The sequence below is a fragment of the Enhydra lutris genome, unplaced genomic scaffold, assembly GCF_002288905.1.
Source record: "Enhydra lutris kenyoni isolate GAN:26980312 unplaced genomic scaffold, ASM228890v2 scaffoldscaffold78, whole genome shotgun sequence".
Taxonomy (NCBI): Eukaryota; Metazoa; Chordata; class Mammalia; order Carnivora; family Mustelidae; genus Enhydra; species Enhydra lutris.
This window is the reverse complement of record NW_019154162.1, coordinates 734,319-759,753: the sequence shown is the minus strand read 5'-3', so window position 1 is coordinate 759,753 and position 25,435 is coordinate 734,319. Positions and strand designations below refer to the sequence as shown.

The following is a 25,435-nucleotide window of genomic DNA, read 5'->3' as shown; positions in this document are numbered from 1 at the left end:
CATCCAGAAGCTTTATCTTTATCTTTCTCCTTCACTCTTCACGACTCCTTAGTGTTCACCAGTTAAGAAGGGGTAGAAAGGAAGAGAAACAATAAGCATTTAAGGAAGCCATAGCTTTTCTTCTGCCAGGTGTCCCCCTAAATAGAGGCTAGGCTGAGAAAAGTTAAAGAAACATTCAAACTTTGACTACTCTATTAGTTTCCCATTGCTGCAGTAACAAATTTCCAAAAACTCTCAGCGACTGAAAACAACACAGATGTATTACCTCACTGTATTGGATTTTAGTGATGTTATATGCAGTTATTTACAAGCATATCAGTACTGAAATCAGTAATAAATGCCTTCAGAATTTGTCATTTAATAAGTAAATATAATTTCAGTTATTAAAAACAAGTGTTGAGGAACGCCTGGGTGGCTCAGTTGGTTAAGCAACTGCCTTCAACTCAGGTCATGATTCCAGAGGTCCTAGATTGAGCCCTATGTCGGGCTCCCTCCTCAATGGAGAGTCTGCTTCTCCCTCTGCCTGCCGGACTGCCTACTTGTGCTTTCACTCTATCTTTCTGTCAAATACATAAAATCTTTAAAAAAATAAAAATAAGGGGCACCTGGGTGGCTCAGTGGGTTAAGCCTCTGCCTTCAGCTCAGGTCATGATCCCAGGGTCCTGGGATCGAGCCCCGCATTGGGCTCTCTGCTCAGCAGGGAGCCTGCTTCCCCCTCTCTCTCTGCCTGCCTCTCTGCCTACTTGTGATCTCTGTCTGTCAAATAAATAAATAAAATCTTTAAAAAAAAATAAAATAAAATAAAATAAAAATAAAAACAAGTCTTGATAGTCTTCCCCAGCTTTCTACTTTATCTAACACTAGGAAAGCAAATCTTAAACAATAATCACTTGTAGTTTATTTTTTTAATTATAATCAGTAGAATTTACATATTTTAAAATGTCATTAACTAGATAGCACTTTTACTTTTTTAATATATTTTTTAAAGATTTTATTTATTTATTTGACAGAGAGAGTGAGAGAGCACAAGCAGGGGGAGCAGTGGGGAGAAAGAGAGAGAGAAGCAGAATCCCTGCCAAGCAGGGAGTCTGATGCAGGGTTCGATCCCAAGACCCTGGGATCATGACCTGAGCCAAAGGCAGACACCTGACCATCTGAGCCACTCAGGCTCCCCTAGATAGCGCTTTTAAAATGTCCATCTGTATTACCCTTTGCATTTCATGTTCAAGTCATGTGTTTTTCCCAAGTGATATGTTTGTGGTTTTCATATTCATATGTAATACTGATGTGACATTTCACATTTCTCCTCCAGTTTACTTTCTTCCAGATTAAAAATCTATCCATGGTTAAAATGAAGAAGAAACCAGTTCACCATAGCAATCACAACTCACAATTCTGATGATAATTCTGAACTTCAAGACTCATGCTGTAGCATCAGTGTCAGTTCCTTCCCCAGTGCTGGAGTTTTAAATATTTCTCTATTTTGTTCACTATAATGCCATGCTTTTTTTGCCCACTTAAGAAAATACATTGGAATTCAAGTAAGCGAGTGAGTGAGAGTAATATTTATTCTAGAGATAGTATTAAGATAACCTTGAAGGTACCTTACTTTATTTTAAAAAGTAAATCATTCACAAACTTTAGCACATTATTATGAGAGAAAAATATTTGCAGTATGATTGAGAATTGATCTCATCTCACTGGTGTGGCAAGCTGTTGATTTAACACCAACAGATCCACGTGTTTGGAACTTGTCTTATGTTCTGTCATCTTCAGAGTATGGCAAGGTCAACCAACTTGCTATTTTCCTTACTGTTATTTCTTGGTTTCAGTAACTACTTCACATTGATTGGGTAAATGTATGTGGATGGGAGGGAAGAAAGCTGAATGAGATAGGGGGAAGGATCCTTTTACTGAATTTAGTAAGGAAAGGAGACCATACTGAATCAGGAAGAAAGTTGGCCACATCTTGGTAAAGTCATTTTGTGTTTTGGTCCTCACTTCTTCCTTTGCTCTCTCTTCCAATTATTGTGATGAATAAATGAGATGGTGGCTATGAGGGACACTCTGAAAAATAATGGCTATCGTGTAAATATAAGGACATATGAAGAGAGTTAGATCTTTATTTTAAATACAGCCGCTACATTATTTTACTTATGAATGCCGACATTTTCATAAGCACTTCTTTCCACTTCTGTTCAATTCTAAGCCCCTATTCAATCTGCTGTATAATTCCTCTTTGGGAAAGTCAGATTTTAGCATCTGTCCTCCCCCATGCTAATGACAGCAGGTCTCCACCTCCACACAACTGATCATGAGCTTGCTACAATGTTGTCCTGGTTTCCACTGAGTTTTTATTTGGGTCACAGTAACAGAGCAACATACAAGCAGAAGGAAATGGTTTCTTAGAAGCCCACCTGACAACCCCATGCTGGAGGTGACTAAAATACATATTCCAACATAGTTAAAATATTGCAGGAAGTAAGTGCATTCAAACTCTACTAGCTGCAACAAAACCTTCAATGGCTTAAAATCAAAGGACTACATTTCCTAAGATCCAAAGGCCTTTGTAACTCTGCAAGGTTACATACAGTGATCCTCTACTTTCCTTTCCCAGTTATTCAGGTATTTCTCGCCCAAGTTGAATTTTCCTTGTATGACTATAATACTCTTCACAACTGGTCTCCCACCTCTTCTCTTTCTCATCTCCAAGCTTGTCAACAGACTCCTACAGGATTTATCTTCATCTATAGCTTTATCCCATTACACTCCTGATAAAAAAAAAAAGGTCAATGACCTAATATAACTTATTATTGAAATATTTCTGGCTGTTCAGTGTAGGATGGAAGGAGTCAAAGAGGTCTACCACTTTCTAGGGGAGGGACCTTTGGCATAATTTTCAGCAATCCAGTAATTCCCTTAGGTAAAATGGATGTGAAATTTCTCTCTCAAATTGGGGTCTGATCAGACGATATAGAATGAAGTATTAAGACTCTAGCAAGAGGATCCTGCTCTTCCCTTCTCCACAGCCTCATCTAACTCTGACCAACCCTCCCTCTTCCCCCAGTTCCGCTCCACACATACACACATGCATCCCAAGTCTCAGACAGAAAGGGTTATTGGCTATTCTGGGAATAGGACCCCTCTGACTACCCACCCTTTTTCTGGCCCAGGTCATGATGTTGCATCCACTGGGAGATTCTCCCCACCCCAACCATATCCATAAGACCAAGTCATGGCCATCCTCAGGGTTCAGTTTCAACAGTACCTTTTCCATGAAAACTTTTATTCTCACATTATCTAGATTAAAAATTTCATCCTTTGGATCTCCCTTGCTTTCCTTTTATATTTCTGTTATAGAAATAGTTGCCTCAGCCAGTCTTATTAGAACTTTTCAGCAAAAATCTTATTGTCTAGTGATATCGCATACTTTAGTCTTCTCTATAGGCTCTGCAGCAAGAGAATAGTTTCATGCATTTGCATTTCTTTGAGGAGAGATCTTGCAAAAGGACAATGCTTATATGCATTTAAAAGGAGTGATAAAAAGAAAGAAACTCCTGAAGGGTGAGGAGGGAGAAGTCACTAATTTAGAGAACAAAAAGGAAGATTTTTTTTCCCTCTTTTTTTTTTTTTTTTTTGTGGTAAGGCTCTGGGCTAAGACCAAGATTTGAATGAGCTCATAGAATTCTGAATAAGAAGCAAGATATTATGAGCAGTATCCATGATGTGAGCAAAGTGAGCTGGTAGCTCACAGCCTCAGTTGGGGAGAGAGAGTGAACACAAAATTACTGGTTTGAAGAACAGAGAACAACAATATAAAATCTGCAATTTAGAAACTGTGTTTCCCCTGTGAGATTTCCACTCTAAGGAGAGCACTTCCTAGACCTTCTTTGTCTTCTACATGATATAAGAAAAATAAGAGCCATATATTGGTCCTTCAAAATGTAATAGATGTATTGTAGGACCTGAAATTAAGCGAACTAAAAAAAAAAAATCCACTTTGTTTTCCCTGTAACTCTGCATCTTTCATTTTTTAAAAATTCTTTCCATTCAAGCTTTCAGCAGTTTTGAAGCACAGATTTAGGCCTTGCTCTAAGTTGTTTTGTTTGTTTGTTTGATTTTCCTTTTAATATGGAATACTCAACTAATTCTCATTACAATCTTGTGTGAAGCATTTTTATAATACTTATTTTATGTACGAGGAAGGTGAAGCAGAGAAAAGCTAAGAGCTATGTGCTTAGGTCACACAGCTAATAATAAATTTCATAGCAGGGATTTCAACCAAGGAATCTGCCTCCGGAGTGTATGTATTTAATTGTTTTAACAAACTTTCTTTCCTATATAGTATTGATGAGGGAGCAGGAGGCTGGCTGAAGACAAAGCAAAAACTGGCACCTTGCACCCCCTCTCCATCCGCTACCCTTGGTCATACGTGTGGCATTCCTCAGGCACCCCTGACTGCCATAAATGATAAACAAATAGTTAACTTGCAGAGATCACAATCCTGCAAGACAGGAGTCTCCCTTGGTTTACAAATGTCCTAGAGATCTACAAACAAAGAAGTTACCTTATCAATAGCACAAATTTCAGAGGCAAATAACTCAGTTCCTCAAGCCCCAATGTCTCCCTCCCCACCATAAACAAAACTGGAGGAGGCTGAGGTAGAAAGGAATGTAAATATAGTTAAATCTCTTTTAAACCTAAATCTCACTAACAAAGACGATTGATAGCAGGATTGTGATATCCCACCAAGAATCTCCCAGCTATCTTGATGTTATCTACCTCTGGTAGGCCTCTAATATCTTGGCACCTTGTAGGCCCTCTTTAGCATATGAAAACTCTGTTGAACCCTCCCTTCCCCTCATCTTCCCCCAACCGCAAGGTACGTAACCTGCCATCCCTCACAACCCGGGGCAGCAGCTCTTCCTGCCCACGGGTCCTGTCCCCGTGCTTTAATAAACCAGCATTTTGCACCAAAGATGTCTCAAGAATTCTTTCTTGGTCATCGGTTCCGGACGTCAGCCCACCGAACCTCATCTAGGTTCTAGAACTTCATCAGTATAATTCTGGTAAATTCATAGTCTCTGTCAAGCAAATGCTTAATACTCAGAGTTGGGGTCATGTAAAAAACATTCAAACAAACAAACAAACAAACAAAAACTGGGTACTTTACTTAGGGGTTTCCTACCATAACCATCACAAGTGTGCACTTGCACATGCAAACACACACCATTAGTTTTTAACTGAAAAAGCAAGCTCGCTGCTTCAAAAATCATACTGAAAACTTCCTGATTGCAGTGCAACATGAAGAAGGAGATGTATTTTGTGAAGGCCACACAGATAGCTTATCAGGACTTTTAAGCCCCATTCCCAGGCTCACTAGGGCTGCATTCTTCCTGATGAGCCTTCTACAAAGAAACAAGAACCATCATTCGCCCTCCCCACCTCCTTGCCCACCCTCCTTTGTCTAAACTTAATGTTGTCTTGGCTCTGTCCCTGGACTGCACTCCACTCTGATACATTCTGCAAACATTTAATCCTATTTATTACTTGTTTGTTATCTGCATTTATCCTCCTTATACTCATTTTGTCTTTTCATTGTTGGAGCGAGAGTAGCTCTGCTTTAATCTTAAGCCTCCAGCTGGTTTGGCTCATGCTTATTCTCTGTGTACAAAACCCTGAACTGTCCCACCCATGTTAGAGGTACCTGAGCCGAATGGTGCCCAGTCAGGGCAGCTCACTTTCCAGGGAAGGTTGACAGTTACGGTTTCTTCCATGACTCTAAATAAATTTGAGTGAAAGCAGTCAGATCCTACTTCCATATCCTCATCCTTATTTTCGACATATGAATAGTTAGAATATAAAATATTCAATTGGGAAGGAAGCTTGGAAATGTGCTCATTTCCCTTTCTCATCTTATGGAGAAATAGAAGCCAGGGGCGGGGGAAGAAGAGACTTGATCAGTGTCTTCAATTATGTTAATGAGTGCCAGACTTGGAGGTCTGAAAAAGTTTTTGATTACAAGATTAATACTTTTTAGCCAGTTGAACTATGGGCCAAAAACAAAACAAAACAACAAAACAAAACAAAACAAAAAACTTCATGGGGACGCATAGCATTGATGAGATGAAGCTTTTACAGGATTCCATCATATGACTGAGAATTGCTTCTTCCCTTCCATATGAAGAGTCACGATACTGGTTGAGTCTCTGGCCACCCATTCTTAGAAACCCTGTTACCAAATGAATGGTTCTGTTTCTTTTAACATTCCTTTTCAAACTATCCTGCTTAGAGGTGTAATAAAACGGTATTTCATAAACTGTGTGCTTACATCATTCCCATTCAAAGGATTCCTAGAAGATCCAGTTAACCGCCTTCAAAGTCATAGAACTACAAACCCCTGGAGGTTGATGGGAACTTATTTTACAAATGGGTCCTTTCCATTGTGAAGAACTGATTTCCTCCTTCTGCCTCTTGAGGTCCTCAGGATGCCCTCTTTCCTGCTCCCCTCTGGTCAACAATCCCACCTGGAGGTCCTTGTTTCCATGGTACACATCATGTTGTTTTCAGGTTCAGTTGATAGGACTGCCTGGCTCCTTGGATCACACGTTCCTTGAATGAAGTAACTCATCTCACTCTCAACCCCCCAGGGATTAGCATATTATCTAAACTGACTCACCACTTTTTACCCATACCCTCAAGCTTTGCAGATCCAACTGTACACATGAGCCCTCCACACATTCTCTCTGGTCTTGCCTTCCAAATGCCACAAAGCTGCTCATTTCCTTTTGCCACCTTCATTTCAGTCCTATTTTTTCTGACTTTGTTATAACTTTCCATAGACCCATTTGGATCTGACATATACACCTGTGGACCTAGAAATTCAATGGGTAGGCTTCTCATCTGCTCTGGCTCTGCGAACTCCAGAATTGGGCCATATCTGTCTTGTTCATCTGCCATCCTCACTGTCTGTCACTGGCTTTATACATAGTAGATGATCAATTAAAAAATTTAAAAACAGATTAATGAATGTCAATTAATGCATCCATTTCTGTTTTTTGTGTTTTTGTTTTTTGTGTTTTTTTTTTGGTCCAGATTCTGTCTTTCTGTCTAGTACTTTTTCCAAATTGGACCTCCAGATCCCAACACAAACATCTTCTCTTTCTACTCCTATAACTCACCTCAAATCTCTTTTCCTCTCCGTTCTCCATCTCCCTCTTTCACATACACATGGACATCTAGACACATACACAAAGTTCATAATGTTTTTCCCTTCATTTTGACTTTCAATTTGAATAATTGAAGGAGTAGCTGTAGGTCTATGAGGCAAAGCAAGGATGAGGTAATGTTTTCCTACCTAAGCTTTCACCACCATCTTGACAAACACTGTATAGTTAATTCTCAAAGCCTCCCTAGGAGGCAGGGATTGGCAGGTCTGATTGAGCAGGCCCTTTGCTTGTGTTACATCTGTATACACATGATGCTCCCATCTCCACCAGCTGGGAACCTCTGTGCCCCAGGGACCAGGCCCCTATGTGCCATCATCTCTTCTATAGATAGAACCCTTGTCCCTGGCTGGTTTGCTATTCTTGATTCCTTTGGATAGCTTAGTTGATCCAAGAGATGTGTTGTTGAATTTTATGACTCATAGGACACTGAGGATTCTCACACTTGTACCAAGACCTTACTCACATTTGCATGTAAAATTAGGCCTAGACTTGAGTCTGTGAAATTCTGTTTTAGGACTTCTCTATAGCCTTAAGATCAAATCAGGTAGCTAAAGGGCTAAGAATTAAGGGTCTAAGATACCAGTTTTGTAAGTTCTTGATGTCCACAGACACTTCAGTGCCCAGATCAAGTGCCTCCCCTGGGAAGGTGTCTATGACCCATCTAGATGAATGTGGCAACTTTATGTACTGAAGCACCTATGCTGTGTTAGCCATGTTAGATGCTCAGTTAAAGTTTATTGGAAACAGAATTTTGAGGGCCTGAAATTTTAAAACAGGCAGCACAAGAATGCTCGTGGACTGCATTTCTACCAGGCAAGGTTTTGTAATCCAGGAAGAAGTGATGCTTTTGTCATCAGAGCACCTATTTCATGGACATTTTTACACAGAAAATTCCAACTGCACAGGAAGTCATTGCAAAACAAAACAGCTAATAAAATATGTGGTAGTCAGTTTTTCAGCTCAGAGTCCCCAAAGAAGGTCAAACCAACTCTCCTGAATAGCCATTTTACACACATAATTACCATTCTGATTTCCATTATTATTATTATTCATTTTGTCTTAATACGGGTTGTCAGAATCATTTTATTATGCTTTTATTCTTTTACTCTTTTGCCTCTTAACCCCTTTACATCACCTGCCTGTCTTATCTGGTCTTTGGTTATCGTGAAATTTCTTAGATTAACCTAAGCGACTACAGGTGGTAAACTCTCAAACTTGTAATCGACTAATACAAGCTAGTGAATGATTTCCCTGACTTCTGACGGAACTAGAGATGACAGACATCACTAATGTCTATCAAATGTAACTGGCCTTGGCACATTCTAAATTCATCATCTATCAAATAAGAAGAACTTGTTGTCTTTGAAGATTTGTTTTGAAAAAATATATCAATGGGAAAATATTGCTTATAAAAGCAACACATTTCCACTAACTTCCAATCAGACTATCTTAAGAAACACAATTTCCAGATCACCACTGCTAGATGTTCATTAAGAATTATTTTTTAGATTTCCTCTAATGAGCATGTGTTCTTTTATAATAGAAAAATATTTTCAAAAAAGGAAAAAGGAATTAATATTTTCCCCACTTATTAGATGATAAAAGAACAAGGTGAAAAAAGTTCTAATACTTTCTTTGCTTTTTAGCCCTAACACAGAATTGCCCAACACTGGGTACTTAGGTGGCTCATTTGGTTAGGCGTCTGACTTTCTTTGGTTCAGGTCATGATCTCAGGCTCCCAGGATTGAGCTTCATATCTGGCTCCATGCTCAGTGGTGAGTTTGCTTCTCCCTCTCCCTCTCTCCTTTCCCTAAGCTCTCTCTGTTTCTCTCTCAGATAAATAAATAAAATCTTAAAAAAAAAAAGAAAAAAGAATTGTCCCTACATCCTTCTTGCTGCATTATAAACCTGTTTTTCCAGCTCATCCTCTGTGGAGCTATATTACAGTAGCTGCTTTTAAAGACTCCACAAGAGCTCCAGAATGACTGCTTGTCTGGGTCCCAGAATACAGTGACTCCAATCTCCCTCACACAGCATTCTGTGTTCCCTTAAACCTGCGGTCATCCATTTCATACCAAATTCTGTTGCCTATTGTGGCTCATTCCTAAAAACTGAGAATAGTTAATGTGATGTCAGAAATGCATAGTCCACAAGGGAACACGTATCTAGTTTTCTGTTTGGAGGGCACAAACACTCTCAACACACAAATGCCCACAAATAAAAAATGTGAGGAACACTGAACAAAATATCCAAATCCTCGTGTACTTTAAGATGATGATGACGATGATGATGATTTGAGGCACAGGGAAAGCTTATTTGATGAAAAGACTGAGGATTTATGGCCTAGAACATTGTCTCAATGCATGTGAGATGAGGTGAGTCAGTGCCGGCACTTAAGTGTCCAAGGCAGATGCTCCAGAAATTAAAGGTAGGCAGTGGAGTAGTGATGTGGGGCCCTGCAGGTGTCTGATGTCACGCTACTCCAGTCAGATACTCCATTAAGCCAGCTCTTCCACATCACAGCTAGTCAGGGACATGCAAATTATGGTGACAGTGGGACAGCTCTTTAGGTCTATTGGAATGGAAAAAAGTAAAGCCTTGAAAACTAACGCTGATTGGTGAGCATGCAGGTAGAAAGGTGGGTCCACTTAGGCACTGCTGCAGAAAATGAGTATTGTTTCAATCCTTTAGGAAATCAATGTATCAACATCCATTTCTATTAAACATACACACACTTAACAGTGCAGAAAGCTCACTCCAGGGGAGGTCAGCCATAGAAACAGAAGCAGCAGCATGTATGGCTGTCACTGCAAAGGTCCTTATTGCAGCATTATGTGTTTGGACCTAAACAGAAACCAAGTGAATGTTTACAAAGAGATGATGGCTAAAAAGACTGTAAAACATCTCTACAGAGGAAGCCTGTATGGACATTCAAAAAGAGCAGGTTGGAGGTGCCTGGGTGGCTCAGTGGGTTGAGATCCTGACTCTAGATTTCAGCTCAGTTCTTGATCTGAGGGTTGTGAGACTGAGCCCCAGGCTGGGTGTGGAGCCTGCTTAAGATTCTTGCTTTCCCTCTCCCTCTGCCCCTCCTCCAACTCTCCCTCTCTTGAAAGGAAGGAAGGAAGGAAGGAAGGAAGGAAGGAAGGAAGAAAGAAAGAGAGTTAGTTAGTTGGTGTCTTATTTACTGGCCTAGAGGAAGCTGAGAAGGGAAAATAGCAGGATCTCAATTTATAAAACAAGGAATAACTGAAAATCCTATGCATGTCCTCTAATACATTGTCACTAGATTACTCAATTAGTTGTGAAAGGATATTCATCAGACCCTCAAGATCAGCTAACCAGGAGAGTGGTTTTCACTTGAGGTCAACTTCCCAGCACCCCACGCACATTTGATAATATCTGGAGACAATTTTGATTGACACAGATTGTGGGGTGGGGGTGGTGCTATGGGGAGAGCATCTGGTTGGGAGAGGCCAGAGTATGGCCAAACACCCAACAATGCACAGGAAGTACCCCTACACCAATGGATGACCTGACTCAAAAAGTCAATGGTGCCCAGGCTGAGAGACACTGATCTAGGGAATGAAGATGGAAAGAGCAAAGAAGATATGGGAGGGAGATGATAAAGTGAAAAAAGAAAAATGGCTATATACATATATATATATATATTTTTTTTTTAAGTAGTCTATGCCAACACACACACACACATACACATCACATACCAAACAAATAAACAGACACATCACCGAAATGAAGACAAAAGTCAGGCATATGCAAGACTATACTGAAATGTGAGGTCATGCACCTATCTTGACATTCCCAGTTTAAAATCTACTTTTCCTTCACATTGCCAGGAGACAGAATCCTGACAGGAAAGAGTCTCTGATGCAGTCCTTAGGAACCTATGATACCTCTTTATTTTCTTGGTCTCATGTTGAATATTGTTGTTTATATATATATACACATTCTTATAATACACATTATTATAATATATATACGCATTCTTGCCATTTGCCATATGAACATCCTAAAAATTCCAAGAGCAAAGAATTGCCATCTGCTTTGGCCTTATGTATTAATGAGCATGTTAATTAATTGGATAAAACCACTTACAGAAGTTAAAGAATAGAACTACAAGGCAGGAAAACATTTAGAGATGTTTTGTCACTCAGTCAACAAAAGCTAGCTGGTCATCTTCTGTGTTGGGAGTGGGCCAAGTGCCCAGTGCAAGGATAAAAAAGGATAAAAAAGCCAATGCACTACCCAACTTTGCTTTCGAAAGGCAAGTCATACATAGTCCAGGAGAGTAGACAGACATAGTGAAACATAGCCCCCAAGCTGTTGTGGGAGTTTCAGACAGGAGTGATCGGTTCTGCTCAGGTAGGGGAGAAGGTTCGGGAAAGCTTCATGGGGAGCTGAGTCATGACGGAGAGCAAGCATCAGTGGATTCTGTAATTATAGCAGTGGCAACAGGTTTGTGAGAAAGGGAGCTAGACATGCTTAAGGGAGAGAAATAACAAACTGATTGGAAGTGAAGGTTGAGAAAATCTGACAGAGACTCCCAGGCTTCTGGCTTGGGGAACAGAGTAGTTTTGTGGCCAGCCATTCACACTGGAATAAGCTGACACACTACAAAAATACCCTGTCCCTGGATTTTATAAAGATCCTTATTCTCAGACATGATCTGAATCACTAGAAGAACACTGTAAGTGCTGTTTTCCAAACTCTTCCCTTGGGTTATTAATAGCTGCAACAATTAAGCTTAATAGAATTTTAGACATTCTTAAAAAATGATGAAGCCTGACTGTGGAGCATAAAGTAATATAATTATCTCATTATTTCCTGATCACAAGTCTCTGCATTGTACCTGGACGTAAGACAGATTCAACCATACTTTGAGGAATTGCTGATTATGTAAGTCATACCTTTAGCTCAGGGCTTTATAAAAATGTGTGATATAAATATATATGCTCTTTGAACTGAGGAATATTTTCACACTATCTCTAGCTGAAGATTATTTAAGGTTGAGATATTAACTTTAAAACAAAAATATTGGCAATGCTTCAAAGCAAAAGAGGCCTTTGTGATTTGGCCCCTGTTTGCTTCTCCCTGTCAACAGCCTGGCCTGCAGCTCTGTTGGGGAGCAGCACTGAACGGGATACGCTTGTGTCCACTGCTCCCACGGACTGCCAATGCTTTCCTCTGCTTCCCTTCCTCCAGACAAGTGTCAGCTCTTCCTCCTTGTCTTGCTGCAATGTTGTGTCTTCTGGGAAACACTGGAGAACTCTCCATTTTCATTTATCCTGCGAACATGTGCACATATTCCACTCAAGAATTACTACACTTACTGCAGTCAAAAAAAATGTGAGTGTTACCTGCTTGTCTGTCTCTACCATATTGCCAGTTCCACATCCTTATAGGGTCCAGGTTCTGGTACATTAATAGGTAACACATACATACACACACACAGACACACACACAGATTCCGGTACATTAAGAGGTAACACGCACACATACATACAAATAGGCACACACATATCCTATAAATATAAAGATGTATATATAACATGTGTGTATGAATTTAAATGTATATGTGCTTGCCTGTAGTTTAAGTCAGTACCTTCAATGACCACCAAATTGGCATCTGTCCTTGTATCTGTGCTTGTTCTCTCTGTTAGACTCTTTTTGTCTCTCTGAGATTTTAATAAAGTATCTAATTTCTCTTTACCAAACAGAGATACAGAAAATATGGAAGAAGAAAAGGAAGAACAAGGTATTTGTTTATCCTTCTGCCCCAAAGCCTAACTGCTGAGATTTCTTTAAAAGAGTTCTGGTGTTCTAAAACTCCTCCTAAAAAGATAATGGGGATTATTAGTTAACGCGGAGGCTGAAGCAGAGGAACCTATTCAGGCAACCTCTGAAAAAGTGTTTGCAGGGTGCTTGAGTGCTGAGTTTCTGGAACCAACAACTTGGATTCAATCTTAACTTCTCCACTTAAAAGCAGTATGATGTGAGGAAAGTTTCTTAACCCTTGCATGCTTTAGTTTTTCATCTGCGAAATGGGATAAGTACAACACAGTCCACAATTCTGATTTTCAAGAAGGTCTGAAAATTATTATTATCATTATCATTACTGGTAACATTAGTATTAATTCATTGGGCTTGCAAAATCTGAATTTATCCTGTGAATTTATCCCAAAGGTAGAGTCAGCCCCATAACAACGTGAGGTCTTAACAAAAACCATTTAATGCAAATAGTCATATATTTTTTGGTAGAAATATTACTGTGTTTAGAGATGATGTGCTACCCAGATCGCAGAGAAGATGGCACCTTATACATAACACATGCTTCACATGAACTTTCTAAAACCCAGAACATTCTGGATTCTAAAACACTGGTCCTGGGGCGCCTGGGTGGCTCAGTGGATTAAGCCGCTGCCTTCGGCTCAGGTCATGATCTCGGTGTCCTGGGATTGAGCCCCGCATCGGGCTCTTTGCTCAGCAGGGAGCCTGCTTCTCTCTCTCTCTGCCTGACTCTCTGACTACTTGTGATCTCTCTCTCTCTGTCAAATAAAAAATAAATAAATAAATAAAAGAAATAAAATAAAACACTGGTCCTAAGCAGTTCAGATATAAAAATGAGGCTTTATACCTACATCATGAATTTTGTGTGAGCATGAAAAGCAAGTATTTTGTGGAGACCCAGGCATACAGTAAAGAGCCCCAAAATGATAGCTATTATTAGAGCAGTCCAGTCCCCATGATGACCATGAGAATGCCACCGCACATTTTGCATGATACTCCACATGTGTGAATGTGAGCCCTTCAGAATTCCGTCACTTAGTTATTGTGTAGGTATTGGTCACCAATTTGCTCATGTGGTAACTGAGATATAGACCGATTAGGCAACTTTCGTAGGAAGAAACAGTACGCAATTATACTTGGAATCATATCAGAGTCCCCTGGCCTCAACCCAGCTTTTTGTGCAGCACTCCACAGGTTTCCAAGCTTGTCTGGGAGCCTTCAGTCTTCAGGCATAGTGGGAGTCACACTGTACATCAGATGTTCTGCAGAACACACGACTCCCATGGGCCTGGCTCATTATGACAATAAAACATCATAGTTGGGCTTTGAAGGCGAAGCAAAGAAGGATGGGAAGTAGGGCAACTCACTTGGGTTGGTCTATTTCCACATCCCCGAAGTTCTCTGAGCCCTGCCTTCCTCTAACCCTTTTGTAGGCTGACTTGGGAGGTACAGCAGTTGTTCTAAGCTACACTTCATCAAGGTAGGAAGAGGGCTTGTCTCTTCTGTTTTATATATGTTTGTTTTGTCAAAACTGAGGAAACTTTTTCTCAAAAGCTTTTAGAGAAATGCTTCTCCTAGTGTTCATACAATTGACCCACGAGGAAACATACCTGGATTCCTGAACTACAAATCACCGGTGAGAGGTGGTGCATTTTTCTTAACTCATTCAGGCCCCTGCCTTGGGGAGAGAGCTTCTGTACTTGTATGCTTAGCTGAAGTCTATGCTTAGCGGGGAGGGGGAATTAAGTGGCATCTAAAGGGCCACCTGACAGGCCTGTGGCAGGAGAGGCAACCATCTTGAATAAGGAGTTGAACAAGACCAACAGTTTCAAAGACTCTTTTTTTTTTATTTTTGAAGGCAGTAGAAAGCTTTCCACACACACATACACATACACATACACATACACATACACATACACACAAATTTAAATAAATTGTTCTGTGAAACACCACTATGTATAAAACATAAGTGGAGCAGCTCTGGCAATCGGAGGTGAAGCACTGTGCCCACGGCAACCCTGAGGCACCTTTTTGGAACCCTTGAGATCTGAAAACCACAGGGCCAGATGGTCTCTGAGCTCACTTGCAACCTTAAAATTATATACTCTACAGAATAAAGTTTTCCTCTTGTTGAAGGAAGAATAATAGCACAGGCAAAGCAGAGTTCAAAACCAACCAACCAAACAGAAATGCTTATTTGCCCATTGTATGCCTTATGTGCCTCACTTACACACATACATGTAGACTATATACATATTAAGATGCACTTCCCTTTCAACTTTTTCCATATATATTTTAAGGTAAAAATTGTTACAGATAAGAAAAACATATTTTGATATATATTTCAATAATTTGATGGGGATATATTCATAATATAAAGTAAGTTGTCTTAAATATATTCTTAAACAAACCTGGATATGCAAGAGTAGATGGATGGATGGATGGATGGATGGATGGGTTAGAACATATTGGTGGTCATTAAAACACCAATAACAGTGAGATTGTGAGAGATTTTTATTTTCCACTATATATATTTTTAAAATGAGCATGTGTTATTTTTATAAGTGGAAAAGTGAACTCATGAATATTATTAGTTTAAAGTATCAAAGTGGGACTCCTGAGCTCAGACTGGGAGAGGCTGGAGGACCCCCAAGTACATCATCCTCATGAAAATAATTCAGTCATTGGTGCCTCAGTGTGTCTCCTCAGCTAAAATTGTGAATCAACTCAGTGTTGTGCTTGCTCCCAAAGACAAAATATGGGTCTCTCAGGGCCCACTATGGAGATTCAAACAAGTCACTGCAAATCATGGAGAAATGGCTGTTCTTATGGGCTTTGGCAAGGCACTTTCTAATTTGAGCTATGCCTTCTTTATGCCCTGAAGATTTGGAAACTGCCAGTTGTGAGACACAAAAATCCATAATAGAATGCAGACAGAAAGTCCCCATTTAAGTAATTCAGATGAAGTAGCAAGAGACTGCATGTTGCCAGGTCTAGGCCCCCACATCTGAAAGCTTGAGAAAACAAGGCATCACGATCACATTATTCTTTGTGAATCTGGTACATGGAAAATATACAGCATCTTGGCTTTCCTACAAATCACCCATCCACAGTATTCTGAAGGGGTCCTTCGGGGCAACAAATCAAGGCTGCTTTGAAGGACAAGGGATATAGTATAATATGTTTTTGGTTATTAAGAAAAGCTATTGAAGTCTGCAATTTAGTTCTATCACTACAGATGACAAAATGAAGGAAGTACTAAGTTTATCCATAAGTACAAATTTTGATGGCCCAGGCAAACCATTAACAATTGAATGTAGAACAGAAATGATCTGGATATGATTTGTGATATCCCCACCCATGCCAAACTACCACAACCCACTCCTCCTGCTGGTCTCATAGCTTTGTTGGATTCTATATTATTGTCTTGGGGCTAGCTCACCTGGGGTGTATTCAGTACCCCCAGTTAGTCACACGGACATGAGTGGGATGATCCACACAATACCATAACCTTATATTCTTGGTAAGTGTCAAGGGTTGAAAAAGTGTGAGAATGGGATGAAAATTTTTTAATTTTTTTTCAAGTTAAGAGACAAAAATTAATATATTAAGATAGAGAAAGAGATGTAGGGAGATAAAACCAAATTTGGGGGCTCTAGGCCATTCTGCAAAGAGAAATAGAGTCCTTAGAGCTTGATTATCTATTAGCTACTGTTCATCTCTTTCTTGGGTGGGCTTCTCTCCTGATGTACCAACCAGTGTCAGGTCTGGGAGCTGATTGTGTCTAATGAATTCCAATCTTGAATATTTGAGTGTGTGTGTACGTGTGGTTAAGAGGGAATCTAGAAATTTTGCCTCTTCTGTAACAAATATATTTAATGATCTGATTCATAAAAGTAACTTAAAAGTATTTTATAGCCACCTAACTAGTGATTAATCATATAATAATTAAAAGTAATTATCTCGTAGACTGCTTTTGGTATGAATTGGATGCATAAGCCTAAGTGACTCTTAAATATCTATGATGGCACAAGGTTAATTGAGAAACAATGACAAATGGTTTCTTGATACAATGGTAACATGGATACACTGTAATTTCCAACCCATTCAGAGGCCTGGGTCCTATTCATTCAACAGTCCCCTGGTGAAAGGACTGATCACTAGCAAGTATAACTCTACATTCTTACTCAGTTGCAAAGCTCACTCTTGTCCCAATTCCACATATCTCCAACCCAATTCTTATTTCAGGCACAATAGTTTATTGTAAAAGTATATTTAATGCCTTCAAGGACAAAGAAGTTGTTTTTCAGAAAGACATATAATGTCTTCTATAAACCAGTTCCCATCTGAAATTCTGGTTTTATGGTTCACTGAGTCACCCATTTCCAATCCCAACTGCTAGATCCTCCAAATTGTCTGCAGATTGTTTATTGCCATCTTAGCACTAGGCTGCTTCTTACCTTCTATTCTCTCTCCACATCCCTTCCTACTAATAATTCAAGACTCCCTGGCTTCTTCCTTTTCAGGCATAAGTGAGTCTCCTTTCTTTGTACTCCACAATACTACAAACCTATTTCTGTGATCACATCAGCAATATTCTGTTTCTTCTATTTTTAAGTGTCTCTCTTCTCTTATTAGCTTTCATAAGATGGAGATCATATCTTATTAATGCGGATAATCCAGATCCTAGTATGGAGCCCACCAGACAGCAGGTAATTAATAAAGTTATTGAGTGAGTATAAGTTATCATTAGGTGACTTGTGCAAATGATTTACTTCTTCCTGTGGGAACATGAGAAAATCAGAGAACTTGAGGACTGAAGTTTGATAGTTGTGTAGTAGTACTATGGTTTATGAACTGTGTTCACCCCCTACCAAAAAAAAATTCCTATCTTGAAGCCCTAACCCCTAATGTGACTATACTTAGAAGCTTTTAGGATGGAATTGAAGTTGAATGATTTCATAAGGGTGGGGTCCTGATCTGACAGGATTGATGGTCTCATGAGAAGTGGAAGGAGCAGAGATACCTGGGTGGCTCAGTTGGTTAATCATCAGCCTTTGGCTCTGGTCCTGAACTCAGAGTCTTGGGATCAAGCCCATTAGGTTCCCTGCTGAGTGGGGAACCTGCTTCTTCCTCTCCCTCTGCTATTCCCCCTGCTTTTTCATTCTCTGTCTCTGTCAAATAAATAAATAAAATCTTTTTAAAAAAAAAAGAAGAAGAAGAAGAAGTGGAAAGAGCAGAGACCTAGCTCTTTCTTTCTTCACCAGCATGCCCCAAAGAAAGGCTGTGCGAGTGCACTTCAAGAAAGCAGCTATCTATCTACAAGCCAAGAGGAGATTCCTTAGCAGGAACTGAAAGGGCTGAACCTTGATCCTTGTCCTCCCAGGCTCCAGAAGAGTGGGAAATAAATTTAAATCATCCAGTATATGATCTTTTGTTATGGCAGCCTGAGCAGATTCCTACAGGAAGGGGGAAAAAAAAAAGTCTATCAGGTATAGACTAAGAGAAAAAAAAAATAATTCATCTGAAGAAATTTGGAAGAGAACTCAAATAAGACTTGAAGTTCTCAAACATGATCAGAGTGAAGGAACTCAGTGTATATTGGATGCCTTTCTAACTACTAGGGATATGTACTGAGTTTTACCTCTAAAAGCTGCCTCGTTTTAATCCAAAATTAAAAAAAAAAAATAGTAAAGGAACTTTCAAGGAGAGGACTTTATCCTCAGAGGCACCTGCATGAGGGCACAGGGCCAGTAAGTATCAGGCTTCAAACCTAAGCCTGCCACAGTATACCATGTTCCTGCCAACCTCAAGCTCCCACTGCGAATCTGGTTAACTACTTAATGAAACTTTGTCTACTTATCCATAACTTTAAAAATAGCTCTTTTTATGACATTTGACACTGTCCTTGAAATCACTGCCTATTTTTCTTAATGAAAGTTTCCATAAATCCCATGGGGCCTTTGACAACCTTTTAATAGGAACATTGTTTGAAAAGATCTAAAAATAAAAAGTCTAACAAAAAGGCATTTTGAATGGGTCATTAGGGAAATTGATGAGGCCTGTTTTCTTTTCTCACACTCTCCAAGGGCTCATTAAGGGAGGGGTTGAGTACAGTAAAGGGGGTAGTGGAGGAAGGAAGGGAATTAAATTATAATGGTAAGTTATGATTCTAGCCAATCTTGACCTTTCCTTCTGAAGGGATGTAAAGATAAAGGTTATTATTAGTAGAGGGAAAGAGTATACCAACATGATAAGAGTTCCACACTTCTGCATGTTTTCTTTATCACTTGGTACCTTCTTCCTCCTTCCTTTCTCCCCCATCAAAACAAAGACACACAATCACAAAATCAAAATTACAAATGCCCTTACACATGCACACACACACACACACACACACACACACACACACACACAGGTTGACCTGTAGGTTACCAATCTTTCCCTTATAGTATAAAAACACATGCTTAGGGATTATCCCAACAAATATTTCTGATACCTACTATGTGGGAGACACTGTTGCTGGTACCTGGGATAACTGTTCAACAGAAAAGAACATCTGCCTTATGGAGGCGACACTCAATTCTATGCAGAGCTCCATTTTCTTTCCGTCACTCAGCGTCTTAGTGGGAAACTTGGCTGGCAAGAAGCAGAGGCCATGGGTCATAGCTCTAAAGGAGAGCTGATGCAGAATAGTTAAAGCCCAGGAAGAGACATGCTGGTTAAAATCCCCAGAATGTCAGAGTCTGGAAGCTGGGTGCAGCCTGACTCTTCAATGAAAGGGCTGAGAGCCTTACAGAAGCCACTTATTCTCAATTTTCCTTGTGTTCCATCTGCATCTATTAAGTTGGAAGAATATCTCTCTTCGCTATTCCAAAGGCTGTCTGTGAGTCTCAAGTATGGAGTCCCAAAAATGGAGATGACCTTCTTTTTCAGATCTTTAAGTGAATTGAGCATTATGCAGTGTCTCCCTCTTATAATTACTTCTCTAATGAACTTTTTCTCCTAACATTCCTAGCTCCCCATTACTGAATATTTGTAGCCTATGGTGGGCTCTGTAAAGAAATAATCTCATTTAATCTGTAAAACAGTGCTTTATATATTTTATTATTAATTCCATTTTGTACATAAGGAATGCCAGTCTGAGAACCGAAGTTACTTGCCCAAATGCGTGGTTCATGTGGATTGGAAACCAACTCAGCCTCATTCACAGGCACATGCTTTTTTCCTACTGCACAGTCTCTGTTTTCAAATCCTACAAATCTACAGAATGATTTTTCAGTATAATATGTGGGAGGATTGCCAATTTGGAGCCTTTATATTTATATATTAGTTCATTTTTAACTCCCCAAACAGTAAAACAGCTGATACTTCATGAAGGAGTTAAATCTATAGATCAAGAGGCAGGTTTTCTCTCCCTGATTCAGCTTAAGTTCTTACTTTATCACTCAAACACTGATCCTGTTCTTTTCCTGTGGTAACCTTTTAAGCCTGTTTAAATAGTTTCTGGCTTAAGATTCCTATGCTTTAATTTTCTGTGAATTTGGTTTGAGCCTTCTGGTAATTCAAGTAGTTACATAAAATGGTCAATAAAATTCTTAGCACATCTGGTTTGATTTTACTTAGCAACATTGAATTGGCTACTCTTGCCAAAGAAAATGGAAAATGAATAAATTCAGTCTTTTAACTGAGCAGGTAGTAAAGAATCATGTTAGAATCCAGGGCAGAGCCTGGGAAAGGGGTTTGGAAGCAGAGTCAGAACCATGGATAAGTGGCCAAGACTGGCACTCAAGCTTGTGAGGTCACAATGAACCTTCATTTATATGTAACAAAATATAATTTTCTTTCTTTTTTTATTTTATTTTTTTAATAAACAAGCCTCTCAATATTGGCAAAGAAGGGAGAGTTTTCAGGGAAAAGATTTTCATGTAGGCTCAGCATTTCTCCCTTGAAATCACATCGCCCTAGGGAGAGCTTTTTAAATACTTATGTCCCATTAATATTATGGTCAAATGTAGAACCTTGAATCTCTCCTTATACCCTGAAGCACAGTGTACTTGAGACTAAAACTTTTAGAGCAATATTTATCTAACTATTAAGTGCTTACAAATCACCTACAAGTCTTGTTATATATTACAGATTCTGATTCAGTACGCCTGCCATGGGGTTTAAAATTCTGCATTTCTAACTAACTCCCAGAAAAGTTTTAGAGAAGACTCTGCTGAAGCTATGGAGTATCAAAAAACATGAGATCTGGTTACTAAAGCATCAATTTTCTACCCCTACCAGTGTCTCCCCTTCCTTGTTCGAAACCTAGGAAACACCAATGGAGCATTCTCTGTCTTTAGCCATCTTCAACTTTTGTCCTTTTGGCCCAAGAAATCCTTGCATTCATACCTTCTGAGTCCCTGGTTTCTGGTATATAAAGTTATTCTTTCCAGAATAATCCCCAAAGCAATGATCATGCTTTCCAGGAATGACCAGAATATCTTATAATATATTCAGAATGCAACCAAAAGGAAAAAAAAAAATAGCTGGGGTTGAAGACAAAAGCCCTTAATTTTATAGATTTCAGGTCCAAGATAAAATACTGGTGTCAAAAATCAAAGGTGGAATCAATGTCAAGCAAGAATTATAGATGTAGTCAGATGTAGGTGATTTTAAGGATGAAACTTCCTCAAACCTGCTTCCATTGGAGGAAAAGACTTTGATGAAAACCAAGTTAGCAAAAATGGGAGATCAGAGTGAGCAGTTATGTTCTGTGAGAAATGTAGCAGATACTGCCCTGTATTTCTCCCATTCTGATGTTGACACTTCAGCATTCTCCTGGAGAATCTGCACCATATCCACTGTTACCCCACTCTATCTGTGTGGAGCAGATGCCACCCACACTCCTACTCTTTCATGGATGCATGCATGCAGTATGTGTGGCCAAGATCTGGACAGCCAACATAGGTGATACTCCTGGATAGAATCAATTCTCCAACCTGGCTGTGACCATAGGTGGCTCACTTCTGGAGTTTAGTAGAACCACTTGGAAAGATAAATTGACTTTGTCCTATGTAGGATACACTGGTAGGCTGTAATATTGGGACAGCAATTGGCTAGCTATTGGCTAATACTGACTATCTCACCTCCTTGTGGAAAGGTTTGCCTGTGAGTGAAGCAGACATGGAAGCTAGAGAAACTGTTCATGTGTAAGGGAGTGAGAGCAAATGAGAGTGGCTGGGGAGGAAGTGAGACCAAGTCTCCAGGGCATTATTTGATTTCCATATCCCAGGTTGCCTGGAATTGGTATAGTCTTCAATTATCAGGTATATAAATCAATCATGTTCTTTCTTTCATTAACCATTCCAGTTGAGGTTCTAGCAAATGCAATTTCATGTTCTTTGACTAATAAAATGTATTAAGGAGACAGAGCCAAACACAAGAAAAAGGCAGGGCTTAAAAAGTGTTGAAAATGAATTTGGGCAAGAAAAATGAGGCCTGATTAAAACAATATTTGGGAACCTCCACAAGGGCATATATAGGCAATTACTATTGTGAGTGATAAAGAGTGAAAATGAAAACATGATATTCTTCTTTTTTTTTTTTAATCCTCAAAGGAGGATATGATTAAAAGTAGCATTTGTGACTTTTGTCTTGAATTCTTTAAAGTCCCACACTAACAGTTTATAGAAAATAGTCAATAACCACCAGAGATCTCTGGCTAATTTTGATTCTCACTTTGTTTCTCACTAAAGTGCATCTATTCTATGCATCTACAGTATTACCTTTCTGGATCAATACCTTGTTAGGCACCTTTTCCAGTGCAACCCTAGTTTTCCTGCCTACTCTTGTGATGGCACCTGTCATGTCATAAGTCACATGCCTGCTCTTCCCAGAGTACGCCTTGGCAGCTGGGGTTGTGCATCTCCTCCCTGAACCCCAGTGCCTCACACAGGGTCAGTGCACCACAAAGTGAGGCTGAATGAGTGGTTGAGTGATGGAAGTCATCTTCTTGAAAACACCTAGGACTCATGAGTATTTTTGGAAATACAGACAGCAAACTAAAAAGTCACTGGGCATGCTTAGAGATTTGGTATGAAAGATGCTTCTGGCACTTTTTCAGGATAATAGTTTCCTTCCTTTTGTTCTCATAACTGCTCTTGCTTCCCTCCACCTTATTCTCCGCACTATAGCCAGAATGTTATTTTTACATGGGTTGGGTGGAGGAATGTCTAATCACTAATCATACCACTCCCCATTTAATTTGCTTTGATGGATGTCCAGTTGTCCAGTTCTCTCAGAACTTATCTTTGCCATTAGGAACCTGAAGGATCTAGCCCTTTCCTCCCTGGCTCCTCTAACTTCTGCTGTGTTCATGAGCTCTTCTTGGTTCAGGGTTTTCACACTGTCTGTTCTCTCTCTGGACCTACTGTTCTACTTTTGTTCCCAGCATTATTCCTTCTTCTATGTCGGATCTTGGCTTAAATGCCAATGCTTCAGAGAAGCCTTTCTTGGTACTTCACCTGAGGTCAAGTACTCAAATTATGAGTTCTCTCTGCATAAAATACTTCTTCTTAGCATAGTAATTAAAATTCTTTAAGTTTCACTTATTTGCCTTATTATTTCCTTAATCATCCTTGTTGCTAGAACATATAATTTATAAAACTAGGCTTTTGCCTGTCTTATTCATCATTTATTCCCAGCCCTTAGCATAGTTCTCAGCACTAATAGAACTTAATGATGAAGATTAAAGGGATGATGATGGTGGTGATAATGATGATAACAATGGTCTAGAGAAGTGAATTAGGTCATGTCTCATGATGTGAAAACAACTAAGCCCAAAGAGGATGCCCTTGCAATGGTGTTCATTTCTTTCAGATAACTCATACATTTAGTACCATGAATAGCTGGAAACTACAATTCACTTTAACGTGTTGCTGTTTTATAGAAACAGGCAGAGGTAATATTTTTAGCAATTGTTTGTTTCTGAGTTGAACACCTGCCTTGATTGTTGTGGCCTACATTAACAGCTGCTTTTAGCCTCCGAGGAAAGGTCAGACACTTCTGTGACTGTGTCATGGGTGAGCAGCTGCTTTATCTGTCGCTATAAACAGATGCACAAGAGATTGCAAGGTGGAACCATCTCGTTTTGAAAATCACCATTTAGAAAATGTGTGCCATGATCGAATACATAAATTTACATGTATATCATCCAGACCATCTGTCTGTGTGTCCAAACAGGTACTGCCCCGTTTGAGTCAGTTCTGGGAAGTGATGTTGGGCTTCTGCCTCCCTCTTCCCCACATGCAGGTAAATGATAAAGCAGGCCTTAAACGACATGACGCAACGGACCTCCCAGATGTTCATGAGTGGAAGGAGGGTGTTGCCACAACACAGTGAAAACTGTTAGAAAACATAATTCATGTTGCACTGCAGTCAAATGTAAGAAGATAGATTTGCTGAGGAAGAAACAAGTAGGTGGATATTTGTACTTTTCTGTGGGCAAAGATCAAACATATGTAGTCAGAATGCAAAAACAAAGAACAACAAAGAATTCAATTCTTTGACAGAAGCTCTGAGCTTTGGAGGACATGATCCTGGCCAGATATCTGGAGATGAGGGACATTATAAAGAGGAAAAAATGAATTTGATTTTAACTTAACTTCTCTCTCTTTCTTTCTTTCTGTCTGTCTTTCAGAGAGAGAGGGAGAGTGAGAGAGCATGTGGGGTGGGGAGAGACAGAGATGGAGAGAGAAATATTAAGCCGACTCTACTCCCAGCATGGAGCCCCACGTGGGGCTCCATCTCATCACCCAGAGATCATGACCTGAGCTGAAATCAAGAGTCAGATACTCAACAGACTGAGCCACCCAGGCACCCCTTAGGTAACTGCTTTGATGAAGGGAAGAGGCCAAATCCACAGATGGAGAAATGGTCACATAAAAGCAAAACAGAGCAAAGGGCTAGAAAAAAGTGTGCTTTTAATCATCATCTTCATTATCCTTAAGAGCACATAGTCTTACTCCAGTAAGTTATTCGTTTGTTTGTTTTCCCCCCTTTCCAGAGGAGTCACCTCTAGTGGGTATCCTCCCCCAAATAATCTGGAGTGGAGTGCTTAAGGTAGACCCACAGATTAGTCCCTGGAACGATCAGAGACAAACTGACAAGAGCAAAATGTCAAGCCTACCCCATAGACCTCATAACGTACCAAGAGCAAGGACCAAATGCAAACTGGTGTCCACATAGAAGCTGTTGGGACTGAGCCTTTAGAATGCCCACCATGCGTGAGATATGAGTGGGTGTCATTCTTGCTTTCACTGAATAGTGTGTGGGTGAGTGTCAGGCAGAACCAAAGATAGGAAGCCACACTGAACAGCATAGTCTAATAATAAGACAATACATGTAATAAATGA

At 39.7% G+C, this 25,435-nt stretch overlaps 1 protein-coding gene across 3 annotated transcripts in view; it reads right to left on the bottom strand.

Moving 5' to 3' along the window:
• The window catches only part of LOC111160860 (contactin associated protein like 5), an 823,942-nt gene that overhangs the window by 535,887 nt on the left and 262,620 nt on the right, over nucleotides 1-25,435 (bottom strand). The window lies entirely within an intron of this gene.